This window comes from Aythya marila, assembly GCF_965140915.1.
Source record: "Aythya marila genome assembly, chromosome: 3".
NCBI lineage: Eukaryota > Metazoa > Chordata > Aves > Anseriformes > Anatidae > Aythya > Aythya marila.
In genome coordinates, this window is record NC_139044.1 from 10,034,261 (window position 1) to 10,054,020 (window position 19,760).

Consider the following 19,760-nt stretch of genomic DNA (forward strand, 5'->3'; position numbering starts at 1 on the left):
TCTGTAGTAATGCATTTAATGTTTTCACTTCTGCTTCCATCTAGGTGCAGAATATGCAGTGTAACTGCGAGGGAACAGGAGACATTCACTGCACATTTTTAGACTCTGATACATAGCTCTGTTTAGATTTGGGTCAAGTATAGTGCTCGACAGGCAGTCCAATTTTTACCTAAAAATGTATTATTCTGATATGTTTTAAATACCTAATTCTGCTCAACACCCTGTGTAAGAGAAGTCTTATTTGACTACTATCATTGAATGTGTTTTCTATAAACTCATTTGCTCTCTTCTCTTAGATAATGAACATTTCAAAACGCATTCAGTAAGTGAAAACGTAGAGAAATAGGAAAGTTTATTTATAATTATACTTTTAAATGATTTTATTCTGAAGATTTATTAAAAGGAGAAGAAAACCCCCTAAAGTTCTGAAGGAATATTAACATAACATGCCTGTAACTCAAGCTGTGTTTAATGAGAGGTGCTGTTTTTTTTTCTGCCATGAGGGCTACAGTCCAATGAGTGATAGCTATGAAAGAGGTCACATACATATTCATCAAATTCGACATGCACATGTAAACTGGTTTTAATAGGCCATGACAGCAGAAGTTGTGTCAGGCAAATAGCTGCACATGTGCTCATTCCCTCGACTGGCATATTTAGCCATTATCACTCTGGTATCCATGGATGAAATATTAGCTTGTTAACTTAAGACCATCAGTTGTTGCTGATGCTTAGTGGCAACCAAAAAAAACACAGATTCCCTCTGCAACTTTATTATGTGCAGAGGTAGAATTGAATTATTACAATTTCATTGTAATATTTCCATTTCCTTCCCTTATTTATTACAGAGGATATTTGCAAGTGATAAATTGGAACGCAACTACAATATAAATAAAGGGTCTATTGATTCAAAAATACTCCAAGGATTGCATCCTGTTATTTCCATGAATTTCTTCCACTGTGCTTCTGATTGTACATTCAGAAGGAACAACGTTGCTACAGCAGTAATTTTTCCATGAGCACACAGCAGCGTGTATATTGACACAAAAAAAATAAACCGAGGGAAAATACGGTCCTTCAGAATCCTCAGCGCAGCAAGGGGTAAACGACCGGCGCTCCGCCACGTGTAAATCAGCATACCTGCTGGATCCCGCTGGTTTGTTTTGCCTAAGGTGTGACAGTTTGGTTAACAGTTAACCTCTTCTTGTTGTTCTCTTCCACGGCTAAGGACAAGGAATGCCGGACTTTTCCCATCTTGTAGGGGAATAACATCTTTCCGCACTGGGGAAAGAAAAAAAGAAAAAAAAAAAACAAAAAACGGAGAAGAGCCACTACATGCAGAAAAACAAGGTTACTTAAACAATAGCTTTGCATCTGAAGGAAGATGTACTGCATTGCAGTCTCTTCCCCAGAGAGATTTTTTAAAGGCTACACCTTTGGGCTGATGTATGGGATTGGGCTATGATGGTGTGTTTGAGGAAGGGATTTGCATTGCTCCAGCAGCAAAGCTACCTCTGCGTGATACAAGTATGATGCACTGGGTTACAGACCTGTTGCTATATGTATGTTTACAAACAAGCTTGAGCAGGGCGAAAAACCTAAAAAAGAGTTAAAACCTTGTAGCATTCTAATTGTGTACGCTGAGGTGTGAATGCCTTGCTTTTCCAAATTGGTTCCCTTGCATTTGTTGAAGGTCTTTTGGAAATATTGAGAGCTAGTGAAAGCAGATGTCAGGCTTGGCCAAATTATGGTGTACTTGATTGTAATTTAAAAGTAATAAAACAAGTCAGCACTGAGGCAACTCATCTCGGCAAAGAAGGAAATAGTTCCCTCTGTAAACAAGTTCTCCCCCTTCCATGTCAGGCCAGGAAACTGAGCTGCGTAAGTCATGAGGGCAAAATCTTTAGATGCACAAATAAGATGTGGAAGGTGGGTCTTGAACCATATCCTCTTGTGGCCCATTAGACCTTGACATAGTGGGGAAAGATGGTGGGAAGTTAGAAATAGTTTGTAGGTTTTCTTCTGCACAAGGACAATAACTGTTTCCCTGGGGATGGTAGTTGCAAATTCCTGGTGCACACACTAATTTCAGCCATGGTCCCTCCTGTCTGTGGCCTTAAAAGACTCTTTATGCCAGGTCTGGTATGAAGTTGGCTACAGCAGCGTTATCCTGTCTGGGAGTTGCTCTGCTGCCTGGAGGGAATATTCACAAAAACGAACCACAGCTGCAGTGAATAACACCAAAGAGCCTTCTCGGGAGTTGAGGTTGGTGTTTATTTTAAGAAAGCACACCTCGCCTTTGTGATTTTGGACTCCCACACAGTTGGGAATGCCACGGCCAGTTGAGAAATCTGTAAAATTGGACTCCTGAGGCAGATACATTCATCAGTCAGTATGCCCACCTTTGCGTGCCTTGCACTGCTGTATTTTGTGTAAGAACAAGCACGGAGAATGGTGCTCTGTCAACCATCCCAACTGCAAGGAGAATGAGGTTCAAAGAGAAATACTTAAGGAAAAGTACTGCATTTCGGTTTTGAAGGACTAAATTGAGAATTATCTGTATTTAGAAAAGGTGACAAGTTTGGAGCAGGTCCTCTGTTTCTCCACATCACGCCAGTTTGTGTGTCTTTGTCTTCTAAGTTTGACACTACATGCTTCAGAAAGAAGAATTAATTAGAGAAGTTGGACAGGAGATAACTGCTACTATTTGTGGGGTTAGTCTTGCTCTAATCATTTAGAGGTGAAGGTGGCATTATGGCCTGAAATAGAGGACATTATCCTGACCAAAATGTTTCTTAGCATTGCACATTGCTGCTCCAGGTAGTTTTGAAATCCAGGTATCAGCCAGTGAATCTTGCCAGTCTTCACCTCCAGGCTGGAAGACCCTTTTGCAGATCTGGAGTCCCAGCATCTTGGCATGCAGGTCACTGGAAGATTTTGAGTCTGAAGTCTTCCAGACAGTGTCTTCCTATGCAGCTGTGTAGGAAGAGTCTAGTGCAAGGGGTCATGAGGAAGGCTCTTAGGTGCTGCTGTGCGATAAATGAAGATAATTTAAGAGGAGAGACATGGAGAGTTGACATGAGTTAATCTTTTACCATTCCTCTATTTTGTATTTGTTAATGTAGCAAGTCTGGTTTCAAATATTTTGAAAAAAGACCTGAGACTGCCCCAGTACTAACTGTGCAAGGAGAAGTCAATCCTATAAAAAGACTTTATCTTTTTATTAAAAAATGCACTAAGTCGTGGGAAAATATTCAAAATGAGGAATGATCTGATAAAAAACATTAGAGGCTTGGCGTTGGCTCGTATGAACTTTTCTGAAAGAGAAGGGACGTGTTTGTATATTTCTTATCAAACAACCCCAGATTTATTTATATCAATCATTCCTGTAACATGACATGTGAAATTAGCATTATTATTTAATTTTGCATTTACAGCGACAAGCAACATCATTTTTGATCTTGTCTAGATAGAGGAGATGGTTTCCAAAAGTGCTTTTCAATAAATGGGAAAAAATGGCTGCTCCTTAATAATGTAGAGTGCAGTTTTGATTCATCTGGGTTTAAGAGCACAATTTTTTACGGAATCCAAAAGAAAGAAGGTTTTTCTAAACCTCCTAGTTATACTAAGAAACCTGTCCTCTGAGCAGGACAATAATATGCTGCAATCTCTGTCACAAAGAAGCATTTGAGGTTTTTCTTCACTTTTGTGACCTCAAATCAACTTTCTGTCTTGAATATATAGTAAACAGTTCCACTGCATTCATTCCAAAAGGCAAGCACATCTGAACTTGCAGTTGAAACTATTTATTTGACTTTTTTTCTTTCTTTTTTGACAAGCTGTTTAGCCTCCTTGATTTATTGACATGCCGAGTTAATTCATTGTTTGAATTTGAGAGAGATTTAGGGGTGTGCTGGGGTGGATTTTTCAGCTGTTGGGTAGCACCAGCGTTTGCAACTGGAAGTCTAATTAGGGGATGGGACAGGAAGAGCTGCTTGCATAGTTATTTTTGCATGTATTTTAATGGAAATAAGGCAATACAGCAAGTCAATGGTTAACGTTTATAAGTCTGCATATAGATAAACTTACTGCAACTGTTAGACCCTTCCATAAGAGTTCCATGTCTTTATGTTCTTTTCCCTTCCTCTGCATTTCTACTCCTTTAAACAATTGGAAAAAAATCTGCATCCTAAAGTTTTAGGAAATGTTTGTCAAGTGAGGCTGTCTGTAACCATCTGCAGCGCTCTTGGCCATCGAACACCAGCAAAACTTCCCCAAACAATTGGCATGGCATTCCCTAATGAATGAGCACCACCAGGGAAATGAAGCCTCAGTTTGCTTGCCTGTTGTTCTGCCCAGCAGGAGAAATCCCCTATATGCCACTTCTGATCACTTTTTTGAGTCAGTAAAATGCTCCTTGGCACATAGTTTCCTAAACTTTATGGGGATGATTTTCCGATGACATGACATGTAAAAGATGGTGTCTTGCATGTGTTTTTCCTTTCTCCCTTTCCTCGCTGACTGCTGGGTCACCGTTGTCTGGTTGAACATACACAGCGTGTGCACTATGTGCATTCACACTTCCTTGGCAAAGGCACCTCGTACAGAAAGCTCACTCCATAAATAACTTGGGCCGTGCGTTTATTCTGCTCTGAAATGCTGTAAAAAATAAAAGGCTACCTATCAAAGTTGTTTGTCTAATAATGGAGGAAGGGGACGATATTGTAAACACTGTCCAAATGAATTGTAGTAACCAGAATAAATGGTGGTTGCTGTTACTGAGCGCTGAGACTGAGCCGAGGCCTTTCCAAATGCATCACATGTGACTTTAATCCATTCCAGAGCCTAGGTCTCTTCCAGGCTTGGAAATTTGATGCTCCGAGGTGCTAAGCCCCCTCTATTGCTATAGAAATCAATAGGGCAGCAGCCTGCTCAGCACCCCGCAAAGGCGATCAATCTGTTGCAGGCCCAGTCCTCCAGGCCTGATCCTGCACAGCATTTCTGTCCACACTTAATTTTAGACAGGGATATACCGCCGTTTGCAGAAGGACCACTCGCTTTAAGTTAACGTGCACATAGGGTTTACAGCACCGGGGTCTTGGTCTGCGTTTGGGTTTTGTTTCGATGCCGCAGCTTGCTAGCGTGCCTTCCTTGTAGCAGTCTGCTTGAATAAGGCCACGTTTCTCTTCTTAAAATCAGCAGTTTATCTCCTTTTGGTGGACAAATATTCTTGGCACTGAACTTGTTAATAATAAGCTGGAACAGGGGCTTAAAGGAATCTGTTTACAGTGTCTGAATGAGACCGTATAGGATATATCCAGCAAAACACCATTTTATGTGAAAGTTTAAACCAGCAGGTGCTGATGCTCACACAGTGTCCCCTCACCAAGAAAAACGTTAATTCATGAAAGAAACAGTAGGGTGGGGAAGGGGTGGAGGGAAAAACAAAAACCAAAACCCACGTTCTCAGCCATCAATATTTGCCACCTGAGAGGGGATAAATCCCACTTCAAACAACCCTTCAGACACCGCCATGTAATGGTCGGAAAAGGCACTCTTTGAGGTGACATTCAAACCTCTGATAGCAGGCAGGCAGTTCTGACAAGAATAATTTTCTCTCCTCTCAGGCCAGTGACTTTTCTGCTCGCCTACCTGTCCGCCACAGCCTGGCCGGAGCAGTAACTGAACCCAGCTTGTCGGAGGGGTGGGGGCCGAGGCCTCCGGGCCTCCCCAGCCCGTCTGTAATTATATGGCCGGCAGAGGAGTTCCTCAGGTTGCACATTAGGCCCTTGCTGAGATCAGTAATTATAATATCAGTTTTCTCCAAATTGGTCTGACAGAATGGCATTGGTAGCAGAGGTGACTCAAAGTTTAGTAAGTCTTAGGGAAAGTTTACTGTCTCCTGCTGCTTTCTGTCCCACAAATTTGGCTTCTCTAATAACCAGCACTGGCCACAAACAGTAGGAATCCTTTTCAATCACTATTAGCAACACTTCATTTCTGTCATATTTGACCCCTGGCAAGCTGCAGCCCAGCAAAGAGCATTCCCTGCAGAAAGTAACCAGACGTCCAGGATTTACTCTGTGACAAATGACGTTGTTAAGGGCCCTTAAAAAACACTAAAACAAATTCACAGCAGGACTCTGGAAAGCCCTTTACCAACCTCCGAAGGATGCAAGGTATAGGATAGCCCGTATACAGTAGCACCCCATCTTTACCTGTTCCCTGTGTGACTTCATGTTTGCTGGAGCCTCCAGCAGGAAACTGCTGCTCCCCTTCAGTTTCTTAAAAGTCTGGTGATGTTATTTGTGTTTTATACTGGGAAGTTTCCTAACACAGTGACACCCTTCTCTCACCTAGACGTTTTCATTTGCAACTCTTTCTGGGTAGTTCAGCAACCCTGTGAAAAAGTGAGACACAAGGAGGTTATTACAGCCACCAAGGCCACGTCTAGTCAATGCCTTAATTTTAAAAAGTAAAATATCTAAGTTCATCAGGAAACTTTTGTTTTGTTTTGTATTTTTAATTCTGTCGTGCACAACACTTTTTTTGGAGGGCTTTTTTTTTTTGGCATACTTAGTTTCTTGCAGAGCCAGTTGTGCATTTGAGGGGACATTGCAGACACCAGCATCCACGTAATCCACTGTTGTAAGGGTATAAAACGGGTGCAGCATGACCCTGGGCAAGGCAAGCAGCAGCAGAAGAGCTGCTGGAAGATTGGAGCACGATAAATAGGAGATGCACAGACTGCTCTTCTTCAGACACATCCAGCTCAGTAGTTCTGAGATAGATCCAGGTTGCTCAGTGGGAGCTGTGGTCTGTTAAGTGTAATGAATACATTTAAAAAAAAAAAAAAAAAAAAAAAAAAAAAAAAAGAAACAGGAGAAGATGTAGCAAGACAGAAAAGCGAGGGCTTTTGATGCCACAGCCTCTTACATACTCCTCCCAGCTGTTATTTCCTTATTTCATTTCCTCACCTTGTGATTTACGGGGGGGGGGGGGGGGGGGGGAAGCAACAAAAACCTATCTTGGCTGATGGTTTAAGGCCATTCAGAAACAGTGGTCAGCAGGGTCACCCTGAGTCCTCGTGCATTGCCTGTTCTCCTTCCCACCCACGTCACCGTGCAGGCCAGCCACAAGCTCGGGGCAGAAAGCTGCCTAGGTGCGGCAGGCACTGCCCTGACCGGGTGAACGGCATTGTTTGCCCTTCCGTGGTATTTTTCCGCTATGCTCACAGTTGACATTTGAACATATTTTGGAGGGCGTGTTGCAGCCGCACCTAAGCCTGTGCCTCAGGCCTGTTGTCTCTGACCTAGCAGCCTTCTTGGGAGCCAAGCTGAGGGCTATCCTCTCTGTGCACGTCCAGTACATCCTTATTTTAGGGATCTGTGCAGTGCTTCGCTTAGTTTCAGGATTCCCTGAAGAGGTACATTGCTTTTAGGTCAAGAGCAAAACAGCCTATTTCAAACAGACCTACATGCTTTCCTTGTACAGTGCCCACACACTCCTACTTTTGCATGAAAAATGAGAGTTTTGCTGTAGTTTCTGTCTTCTGTCCAGTTTATGTCTTCCTTGGCAAACCAGATGTTGGCACGTGCAGCTTCCAAAAGGCCTGGTCAGCTTGCACAAGAACAGAAAACAGGCTGGGTGCACTCAGAATTAGCACAGACTGACTTGAGAGCTAGCTACTGTCTCAGCTGGGCAATGGTGTTTGCCAGAGAATGGGATTAGGGGAGCAAGTATCTGTGGGATGCCAGAGTTGTATTTCTTGGTCATCAGTGCAATGAGAAGTATATGTTAAAGGGTGACACAAAATTATTACTGTTGTATTTGGGCACTTGCAATAAATACATAGAAGGGAGAGGGTAGGAGAGGAAAAAAAAATCTGTCAAGAATTGCTGCACATCTGTGTGTATTTTGGGGCCTGAAATTGAACATTCTCTGGAGTCTTTGATCCACAGCTTGGTATTTTGCTGAAGAAGGCTAAGTTAGACTGATCAAAAAAGAGCAGTGTGAAGAGGGACCAATTACTACTTGCATTGTGCCATGTGAGATTGTCTTCTAGACCTGGATATGCTCTTAATATACCACAAATAGCCTAAGAAGGTCCAGTTCTGTTGCTGGGAATGTATGTACTGAACTGAAAGTATTTTGCAGCCATCAAGGTCTCCTTTAAAAATATCTTTACAATTTTGTTTCATCTTCTCCATTAATGCCCCCTGCCAAGGCTCATAGAGTGAGTAAACAGAGTGCAACAGAGCTGAAATCCTAGGAGATGCTGATGGAGTGCATGGTTTGTACTGGGGTGGATCAGTCAAGAGGGCCTTGAGCAAAAAACTCACGTAGGCCTTGCTGTTCAACTCAGACAGAAATCGGGCATCAGGGAAGAAGTGTGTAACCTGCTACTTTCCACCTCAGAGGCTGTAGGTTGACAGACGTTTTTACACACCCAAAGTTGTGCTGTAGGGCTGCCATCTCGGCCTGGCTACCATCCTCCCAGCCCAAGTAACCCCTTGGGTTACCCCTCGTATCTTGCCAGGTTGGTTTTCAGCCATCCCAGGTTCCTGAGCCATACAGCTGTATATACTCGCTGGCTGGGGCCCAGGAGGGCAGACCCACAAGCAGCCCCCCTCTGGAGGCACATCCATACATGCAGGTGGAACCACCAGGGGACCCCAAAGGTCCTCAGCGTGGTCACTGTTGCAAAGCCCATGGGATGCCTGCTCTTTCAGTGTGTGAAAAGTCCACTCCCAGGAAAGACAGGTTTTACTTAATTCTTTCTGATTTTTTCTCCTCCTTAATGGCCTTAATTGATTTCCTTTCCCTGTGGCTGCAGGCCCGGATTACCAACTTTCCTCAGAGCCTGAAGGTGCAGGACACTTCTGAAGTCTCGAGGCAATGTAATTAATCAGCTATACGGAGAGATGGAGTCCAGTTAAACTATCAGCCACTACTGGCGATCTGCAGTGGAGCCATGCTGATCCTGCGGTACGTGAGGCAGAACTCCCTGTATGAGCCATTAAAAGAAGTCAGATCCTGCTGAGGAGGAGAGGTAGGTCTTGTGCTTAATGCACCAAACTGGGATTCACGAGGCAGAAGCCAAATTCCCGCTTCCCTGCCTCAGCCTTACTGCCTGCCCTTAGGGTTGCCACTTACTATCTGTGCCTTAATTGCAAAGTTTCTGCGTGCCTGTGTTGCTGTACAAAGCTCTTTTTTTCTTAAAGAAGCAAGACGTTTGCCACAACGGAGCCCTGTGATCAATATAAAGTATCACAGTTAAAACGGAAAGTGGGATATTTGCTGGAATGAAGACTGTTTCTTGGGCTGACCCACAATGCACACGTTGTGGGGGCTTGTTGACTTGCTGCTGTGCTAATGCCCATTCACACGGCTCGTTTCTTTTTGGCATTGCTCAGTTTATGTGAAAATCTACATCTTTACATTTCCAGTAAAAGTCTGGTCCGGGCTAAGTTAACATAAAGCTTGGTGGAGAAACAAGGGGACAGGCTAGCATTAAAAGGAAGGGAGCAGAGGTGACTCAAAGTTTAGAGAGCCTTAGAGAAGTTTACTGTCTCCCGTTGCTCTCTGTTCGACAGAGTTGGCCCATCTAAAACCAACACTGGCCAGCAGCAGTGGGAATCCTTTTCAATCACCATTAGCAACACTTTTATTTCCATCATACTTGACCACAGCAGGCTGCATCCCAGTGAAGAGCATTCCTTTCAGAAAGCCAGCAGACATTCAAGTGCAGCGGATTTACTGTGTGAAAATGGCATTTTTAGGGGCTTCTGAAAATGTTTAAATGAATGCTCTTTTTTTTTATTCTTTCTCACAGCTTGATTCTCAGCTTAGAAAGCCCTTCTTGCTAAACGATTTTAGAGTCTCCTACAGGAGTTTAAAAGTTAGGTTAGTGTTCAAAATATAAATGTCTCTTGCTACTGTGGAACTACTCATTTCTTAAGGCATGTATATTGGGAGAACTAGTGTTTTCAACTATTTTGTTCAGTGTGAATGAATTAGGATTACTGATGCATATTTTGGAGTTGACAAAAGAATTCTGGACAGTCTTTAAGTTTTTATGAAACTGTGCAGTAATGTTCGTGAGGTTTTCCTGCTCAGACTAGCAAGACAGCCTTCCATAATACAGCCCCATTCAAGTTGAAAAGAGCCAAGAAGAAAAATATCCCCTGGTTTGGCCCTATTCCTAAAACTTTCCGTATCTCCTTAATCAGGAGACTGCTTTCAGGTCAGGGGGAGGGAGCGACTGAAGGGACTTAAACTCAACACTTATTTGTTGGAGAGGACAAATAGAACTAAAGTCAGTCTCCACTGCAAATCTTAGTTAAAGCACAATTGCAAGGAGCTGGTTAAATCCAAGTCAGTGTGGTGGAGTGGTAGGACTTCCCTTCGCTCCCCAGACCAGATTAAAGTGGCTCTGGGTTTGGTTCTTTCCCTGCACAGAAACGCCTGGGCTCTCGCCAGTTCTGCCTGGAATCAAAGGGAATCTCTTTTCTGCAGTGAATTATGTGACGGGCAATTATGTGCAAATAACTATAAAAGTATGGGTTTTGTCAAGTTCCCGTAAAGTCCCTGTTTATATTCACAAACTTTTACTGTCTTCTTTCCTGAGGCTGGAGATTTCAGGAGCAGCTTGTGAACTTTGTTCCCCTCATATTTTTTTTTTCTTGTCCTGGTTTTGGGGGTATCACTGAACCGACGGCTGCTCCTGTGAGGGAATTTCCATGTGCTGATTCCACGTGCCTCTCCCTACATAAACTGCAGTTGTGGCCCAGGTTAATCCCACCTCACTGCATCAATAGCCCAGTCAACAAAGACAATCTCTTAGGGTTTTCAGAGAGAAATAAGCATATTTAGACAGTGTGTGGGTCAACTATGGGATGAATAATCTGCTGAAGAGCTGGTAGTCCCTTGTTAATTACAGAGCCTTGGTGATTGAGACCCCAGCCAAGATGCCTCTGGTGAAATCAGATGAATCCAGGCACGTGGTGCTCCTGCCTGCAGCCCTCCTGAGCATGAACAGCAGTGGGTGCAAATTCAGTTTGGGTCAGTGTGAAAGCATAATGCAAAATGCAACACAAAAACCCTGTGCAGGGGAACAGTTTGACATCCTTCTGTTGTTCTCAGGAAATTAGTGCAGCATCGCTTTGGGAGTCAAACACGTAATTTGAATGTTGGGCCTTCTAATTGATCCCAGTCTTGACAAAGACAGACTTGATGTTACATACTATGTGATCACTGGCACAGCAGGGGCAACTAGACAGAGAGAATTGAGTGGTGTGTTCATGAAAGAGCTAATAGAAATCAAAGATAAAATGTTGCCTCCTTGAAATTATGCTCCCCCACACATGTGGTCTGTTCTTTCTTATATGAAGAATATAGGGAGTATTTAATGAACTGGGTCTTAAGTGAGTATAGCATGTTGCCCACTGCAACTGTGTGGTCTCCATTAAACGCAATACTGTATTTTTGATGGGCAAGCAAATTGGTTTCTTTTTTTTTGTTTGTTTGTTTTGTTTTGTTTTGCTGACATTAGCCAGGAGCTTACATTTTCCATTTCCTACAGTAAATTGTGCTTGTCCAGTTTTGAAGAGTACAGAGTAAAGGTGTATAAATGTGTATGTCGAGGGTGGCAATGTAGGAGATGGAGTTCAATAGTGCAGTTTCTGTTGGTTTTAATCTAGATTGAGGTGAATATTTACCTGTCAGGTGCTTTCTCCCCAGAAATCACTGCCCTACTAACATTTCTCATGCCCTTGTGCACTCTTTAATTATTAGTATAAAATATTCTTCGTAGAAATATTAATAAACGTGTACAAAGGTATTTGGATTGAAACACTGCATTTAAGTGACTGACTCATTCAACTGCTCTACAGGCGGTAAGTTAGAGCTTTATTATAGGTTGACCAATTCTGACTTAAGGTGAGATGCGGTCAGTAAACATGGGTTTGTCTTGTTTTTCCCAAGTAGAAAACATTCTTGTTTTGAAGGTGTTATCTGGTGTAATCTCTGTTATTAGAATTAAGGCGGGAAAGTGTTACTGTGAGTGTGCCTGCTGTTTTGGCAACAAAATCAGTAGTCACTGGGTACTGGGATGGCTTGAAAGTGCAGCCAATGCAATGTTCGCAGTGATCAAACTGGAGCTCTTGCTGCTGTGTCAGTTGCCAAAGATACATAGTTAGAGCCTTCATTCAGGGAGAATGAGGAAAATTCATAGTCCCATGACATTAAATAAAAAGAACAGCCAAAACCCTTATTATATATTTCCTATTTTCCATTTCTTTGTATGTGATTTCCTTCTCCTTTACATCTCTCTGTGTCGGAAAGGTTCTTGTTTAAAAGGTTTTGTAGATATTGGGAACAAAAGCAACTGAACTTGAAGTCTGATCCAGCCAACCAGCTCTTCCTGCCATGTACAGCTGTTCTTTCCTTTCGAACCCTCCAAAACCCTCTGAGCTAAATGCTTCATTTAAAAAAAAAAAAAAAGAAAGAAAGAAAAAAAAAAAAAAGGAATCATCAATCATAACCCTTCTGGTAAGGAGAAGAGGATTCTTCTGAACAATAAATAGAAAATTTCCTTGCATTCGTTTCAACACAGTGTCTGTTATTCTTCCTGTAGTAACTGTTCTTTCTGTGCACCTACCTACCCCCCTTTCTGTGTGTTTCTTCTTCTCCATCCTCTCTCAAAACATGCTGTCTGCTCCGTCTTCCCAGTTGTATCACATTCCCTGACTTTTATCCTTTCCATCTTGTTTCCATGGGCCTGGTCTGGTACCACTGAAATTAATGGACATTTTGGCAATTTCTTTGTCTATAACAAAGCCGGATGCTGTCTAAGTGCTGCTGCACTTGGACCAGTAGTAAGTGTATCAGGTTCCCTATGAAACTCCATCACACTGGTGCTCAACAGGAAAATCAGTGCTGCTTTTGTCAGGCTAGCCAGGATGTACATCATTACTAAAGAAGCAGTCAGGCCGTATGGAAAATTAAATCAAACTCTAAGATCCCAAGATGAATTGGAGATTGGCTTCCTCCCAGTTCTGTTCCCGAGGCTGAGATCTTTAGCAGACATGCTGGAGGAGGGAAAAGATGGAGCAGGAGAAAGGGAAGTTTTAAATGCCCTGAGGCAAAAGCTTAGCCATCCTTCTCGGCAGCAGTTTCCAGCTCTCTGAAACCTTTACTCTCAGCTACTGAATAAGTGCTCACTGTTTCAATTTCTATATTTTTTTCCTTCTCTCCCTAAAATATAACTATCAGTCTTTACAACAGGGTAGTCTGGCTTTTGGAACAGTCAAAGCTTAAAAAGCTGTTAAAGAAACTTTACAATAAAATATAAAGAGTATGTCACCTGCCTGCTGTCCCCACTGGAGAGCCGTGTTAGAAAATCTCTTCCTGAACTGATGGCTCAAGCTTTCTTTTTAGTTAAAATAAGATTGTCTGCATAAACCAGGCAAGGGAAGAAAGAAAGGGTCTTGAAGAAAGAAAGAGAGATTGAGAGAGGAAGAATCACAAATGAGTGATTGGAAAAATGTCTATTCTTTGTCCTGTAAGCACTTTAGTGACGCATTAGAAAGCTGGTAACCCTAAGCTTCCTCTTGTCAGTGAAAAACAGGAGGTATCTCCGAAGCATAATTCTGCTCAGCTAAAACCTGAGTCAGCCTGCCAATGTACTTTCTGTCTGTGTGGATGATAAAGGAAAAAAATAGCAATTCACTTTCTATGTTTGGTTTCTCAAGCAAATGCTTAAATGTGAAAAGGGTGAAATTAGTCCTTTGTGCATACGGAAGGGATACAGTACAGGCAGATCTGCAGGGATGCCAGCGAGAAACTAGGGACACAGAGCAAGAACCAGCATGTGAATGAGCCTGTATGTCTGAGGCAAAGGGAAGAGACAAACAAATCATGTCCAAGAGTAGGTGGCACCAAGTGATGGGCACTTGTGACAAAGATGGAGCAAATGTGGCTAAAATGTCCCTGTGTTTGCAGCTGTGTTTGGTGCCCAGTGGTGGCTGTCATGAGAAATGTTGGAGGCTGAGAGGTGTGAGGGCGCAGGAGGAAGCACCTGGACATCTCTGGCTGCACTAGAGACCATGCTGCACAGACCATGCTGCAGGCTGCTGCTTCTGCAAAGCCCAACCTATCTGGGATTTTACACTTAAAGGGCCTTGTTCACTGCCATTAATAATTTGCAGCAAAATCAGACAGAAAATGAAATATTTTTTTTCGTGTTAAAAAAGCTGCCCTAAATAATTATGTATTTTTTCTCAGATATGTGTCAGACCAGCAGGGTCATAGCAGTCCTTGAAAGGTTACAGAATTTGTTTGCCAGGGGGCCATTGCTCTTCTGTTTGTTTATTGCTTCATCTGACACCTTATGCACTTCCCATGTTGCTGAGGGTTGCCTATAAATCTTGTACCTTGTACCAAATTAAGAAGACCATCTGTTGAAGGAAGCCTGTGTGAGGAGGTTTCTTGGAATGCAGCACTGATGGAACTGTAGCACCTATACAGTTATCTGAAGCCCCTCTTTCCCTGCAGAGAAAGGGGGCAGGATTAGTTTTCTGTTGAGCACCACACAGCTCCAGTGAATCTGTAATTTCCAAATGTCTGTTGATTGGATTTGTGTATTAATGGTTATAAGGATCTTCCTCCTTAAGCTATAAATCACATTTTATGGTATTAATTCATAGGAAATGATTAAAGCATCCTAAATAGGTAAAGATTTACAGGTTTAATATTAGCTGCTTGACTGGCATCTCCCCTTGATGTTGTAGTGCCAGAAGACTGATTGGAGTGAGTTCATTTTTATGGAGTTATTCTTCATTAATAACCTGTTTCTGACTCCATCAAACATGTGCAAGGGACACGGAGACAGTTATTTGTTCTGAATATGAGGGACTGTAGGTTAAATGTTTTCCTTCATTTCAGATTAGTTACAGTACTGTGTTCTCTGCCGTAAGCAGCAACTCACTGCTGAGGGATGTGTGAAACAGGCAGGCAGTTAGGTTATATTCTTCAAAACAATTCCTAAAAATTCAAGGATGTCCATTGTGAAGGGATAACAGACTCGGCTTTCCTCCCCCACTCCCTCATTTGATAATGTAAATTTTTTTCATTTTGAAGAATGCACCTACCTTTTAAAAAATAATCTTGATGGGGATTTGAAAACAAGAGGGAATAGAGCCCTGGTAGATCTGGTCAGAAAATGTTTTCCAAGAAGCTGGGAAGAAACAAATTGTTGTAAGATGTCGTTTGTGAGTTAGTATTTGTGTATTTGAATGGGTAGAGGGCAATGCAAAGAGGATCAGAGATACAGTAATTGTATCTGGGAAGGTTGTGCATAGTCACGAGAATATTGTCCATTTCTGCTGGTACAAAACAGGAAGATCTTTTGTGAATGACAGATTGAATTTCCATCTCTTGGTGCCTGCATGTGCATAACCTGTGTATCCCTAAGTTGCCACATTTCTACAGCAAAAAAAAAATCTGTGCAACCATCTCACTTATCTCCTGTTAAACATAACTGTAATGCAGTGATATCTTCATCTTTACTCAAACTGAAGGTAATATCTCCATGTTTAATCAGTCTGGAAGGTGCCATGCTTTTTGGTCTCCTGAAAACGAGACACTTTTTTGATGTCATCTAAATCATATGCATTGCACTGCAGTAAACAGGGAGGTCTTGATACTACTCACCTCTCACACTGCCCAAACCGAGTTCATCAGGCAAGTTTGGAACAAGAAAAGGCTATTGTTAGCCATCATTACAGACGATGGATTAAATCGGCAGTTTCCAAATGTTGATCCAGAGACCTGAAGGTCTGCAGAGACTGAGCTGACCTTGAGAATTTTCCATGCTTTGATTCAGCGATTAAATCACGTTGCAAGAAGTTCACCAGTCAGAAACATATCATTGGCTGATGATATGGCTGGCAAAATTTGACAGAAGTCAATGCAGTCATGCAGCCCTCACTGCCTGAAGAACTGTCCTCTTTCCCAGACCGTGTTCAAAATCTCTTCCTGTGAGAGCCCCACAGCGGTGTCACTGCTACTGCAGCACCATTTGGTTATCAGGGGGAGGGAAACAGTCTTTGTGATCACCTTTTCTTAAGATGTGTATATGGTATAAAAAGTTTTGAACACTTCTGGCTTTTACTTCCAAGAAGTTGGAAGGGAGGAGAGTTATTACCACAGAGAAACAGAAGGATAATACTGGATGTTTGTATGTTAGAGGTGGTCCATGTACAGTGCCTGGAGGATCTTCTGATGAGATGTCACATCATATAAGAAATCCAATACTCAAATGCTGTTGTCATAAAAAGAAGGTTTTACTTTGACTCTATTCCAGTACTTCAATGCTGTTCCAGAAAAATAAAGAACCAGTTTTATAATGAAATTACTTTGTTTTGAATGCTGTTCACATACAGAAAATGAAAAAATCTTTCATGTTCTGGTTAGAGGAATTAGCCCCAAGAACATTTTAATGCTACTCGCTCTTATTTTTGATTTTGTGTTCCAGAAATGTCTGTGTTGCTTGCTAATGATCATAAAGCATCATCAGCCCATCCTTTGCCACGCATAATGAAAGCCAGCATCTCAGCAATGTTAGGAAGTAGCTTTATTTCGATACCAAAAGGAAAAGCTTTTTTTTTTTTTTTTTTTTTTTTGTTAAAGACCAGCAATAATCATGGACAGTACAGCAAATCACAGTGTTTTTCCCAGCAAAACACGATCAAATGTTTTATTCTAGCCAACAAACAGGTTTCTGATTCTGCGAATACCATGACACAGAAGGGCATCTCTAGCAGTGTGCCATTAAACCTCCTTGGCCTGTATAAGAAGAGCTTGGTTCTGACTGTGTCTAATGAACTTTGAATTCAGTGGGACTCTTCCCGTGACACCTGCTGACGTCTCCCAGGTCCTGTCAATAGACCACTGGGAAGAGAGGGTTTTTTTGCCTGGTTTAGCAGCTGTTTCACTCAGATGTACATGGGAGGCTGAGCAGATAGCTGGGGTGTTTGTGGGGATGCTGCTGGCATCTGGAAGTGACTATAAACTTAGGTTTGGGATCTGGGTGGCTTTCGTGTTTGGTTTTGGGGAGAAAGAAAATAGTTTTTAATCCATGAGAAGAGGTTACATTGCAACTTCATGCCGTGAAACCCTACATTTTCTTCTCAAGTTGCTCACTTCACTGTTTGGAAGCGGACACAGCTCCCACGTTACCAGTAATAGTAATAAAATTCCTTAAACACATCGGTTCTAACAGCAGCTCCTGGGACATCTTCCTGGTGATTTCCTTCTGATGCGACCTGCTGCTATTTACATTAAGAATCTCTGACTGCTTGAAAAATGGATCAATATTGCAGCACTCCAGTAGCATTTGGATTTCTTCTTTTGCTTCCTGGCCTGTTGTGGTTTTGTTTTGTTTTGTTTTGTTTTAATATTCCTAGGGAAATCCCATCCAGCCTGGCAATGGTCTCTAAGGCGCTGCCCTTTAGTAGCTGCCACCCATCCAATCAAAGCAGGGCAGAAGCTGCCAAGCTCTAGTGCTTCTTTGCTTTATTCCTCGAAGAATGTCCCTGCCTCCTCTTTCTTGGATGTTTTCTGTATAAACATTTGTGACTCTGTCTCACTGTTAGCCAAGATCATGTTTGCTTGCAATTAGTGGAGCTTTTGAACAGATTTGGGCCAGTGCTACACAGTTCAATAATCACCACTTTTCCACTCTTTTCTAGTAATTCTTTTGTGATGGGCAAATATATTTCACAACATAATAATGTCCCTTGGCAGGTTTGATCTCATTCTCATAATGCGAATGTTTATAGACAATGGACTCAATATGCCAGTTAAAACAGATTTTGATTTTGCTTATCTACAGCCAAAGTTCTTGGCCCCTGGTGCACAACCAAACCATGTGTAAAAAGGTATTCGGCTCGGAATGAGATCACTAACATCTGTTGCTGCACATAACATTTAATCTTCAAGCACCATCAACAACAACAAAAAGCAGTCAGTTCAAATTCAGAAATGTAGAAACATGGGCACTGTGAGACAGAGCTTCGATTCCTCTTAATTGCTGCCATGCCTTGTGGACACCGTGGTGCTCTCCTTGCAGGTATGGTAGTCCTGTCCTCAGGAGTCCCAGAGGTTTGCACCAGGGGAGCAAAAAAAAATGCTTTCTGAGAGGAGGAGCCCAAAAGGCAGCCACTCCCCAGCTGTCCTAGCCCCTGGCAGTTGTGGTCTTGCTGAAAGGAGGTGCCAAAGGGTGGTAAATGTGAGAGATGTTAAGCAGTCGAGAGGGTTTGCTAATATTCTCATAACTGAACATAATGACTGTACTAAAGCTGCTATGTGCCAGTCACCTTTGAGTGGCTAAAATGGTGAGATTAATCACTGTAGAAATCTCTCCTGACCTGTATCGTTTTCTACCTTCTAAACAGTTGTTCTCCAAGAGCGTCTGATCTCAAGACAAACAACAATCTGCAAGCTGTTGAACAACTCTTCACCATTTGTTTCTTGTGCTAGTGTGCCAGCTACTGTTCCCAAGTTACTACAGTGCTTTTTCTAAGCAGACTGGACAATAACTGCATTGCAAGGTGATCCAGTTTCTGAAGACCAAAACAAACAAGTACGGTGTTTTAAGATACCATCTGCATGGACCTTTCCCTGCAGAGCTGGCAGATGCCACTCTGTGTGAGTGACATCTTACCCACTCCAGCCATTAATCTTGTAACCCAGTGCAGAAACCGTCAGAAGCCTCGGTTAATGTGCTCTGCTTGGAAAAAGGAGATGACATGCTCTCAGTTTTTCCATCCATGTTATGCTGCAGTATTGTTTGGAAGAAGGCTCAGGTGTGTTCTCTGTACTGTTAATGGCTTCACTGTCTGCACTGCAATTTGTCAGAGTACCCGCAAAGACAATTTCCTACCCCTTCCCACCATGTTACATCCCTATATTGGCAGCAATCAGATTCTTAAATCACCTGCTGTAACTACCTTTTGTTGTTATTGCTCAGGGGTGGAGGGGAAGACAATTTCTCCAGTAATTCTACCTGAGGACTAAATTGCAAGAGCACAGAAGGTCTTCATATCACTCAGAGGTGCTTAAGTTTTCTAGTCCTTCATGGTACTAACTGCTCTCTGAAGGCGTCTCACTGCAAAATCTCATCACTATCCAACCATTCACCACAGAAGCAGGTTAATGTTGTTGATTTGGAAAGGAGGGCCTAGGTTGTCTTTGTGTAAATAGCTGCTTAACTCCGGCACCTTGCTTCAGTTGCATCTTCACCAAATCTGGTGTTCGGAGGCATTAAAACTTTTAAAGGTAGTTACTGATATATGTAATTGTATTTTGCTTTTGATCCTTGCCTTTAGCCATTGTCTGCAATGCTGTTTGGCCTGTGCTCTAACCTATGAAGTAATAAGTTATCTTAATTTTGGGAAACCTTTGTAGATGGAGCAACATCCCATATTTGTGTTGGAGCTCATAAGTACTGTGCCTGCTTCTAACTTCTGCTGATACGCAGACATTGCTCTGATCTTTATAATAAAAGTAACTCCTAATTATTCTGGTTGCTCTTGATAATCTGCAAATGCAATTTTGAACCTCTTCTTCATCTTGGTGTTCCTGAGAGACAGCATAAAGGCACAGTTTTCAAACTACCCTGAAGAAAAGGAATTACAAGCTATTCCTACAGGTGTCCCTTCCGGATCAGGATCTAAATGAAGTGTCTATGCTTTATA

General features: G+C 42.3%; 1 long non-coding RNA gene across 1 annotated transcript in view; it reads left to right on the top strand.

Annotated features, from left to right (window-relative positions):
- The window catches only part of LOC309876770, a 100,084-nt gene that overhangs the window by 35,337 nt on the left and 44,987 nt on the right, over window positions 1–19,760 (top strand). The window contains exon 2 of the long non-coding RNA XR_014317252.1: window positions 8,837–9,052. This is a non-coding gene — a long non-coding RNA (uncharacterized lncRNA). The remainder of the gene's footprint in view (window positions 1–8,836; window positions 9,053–19,760) is intronic.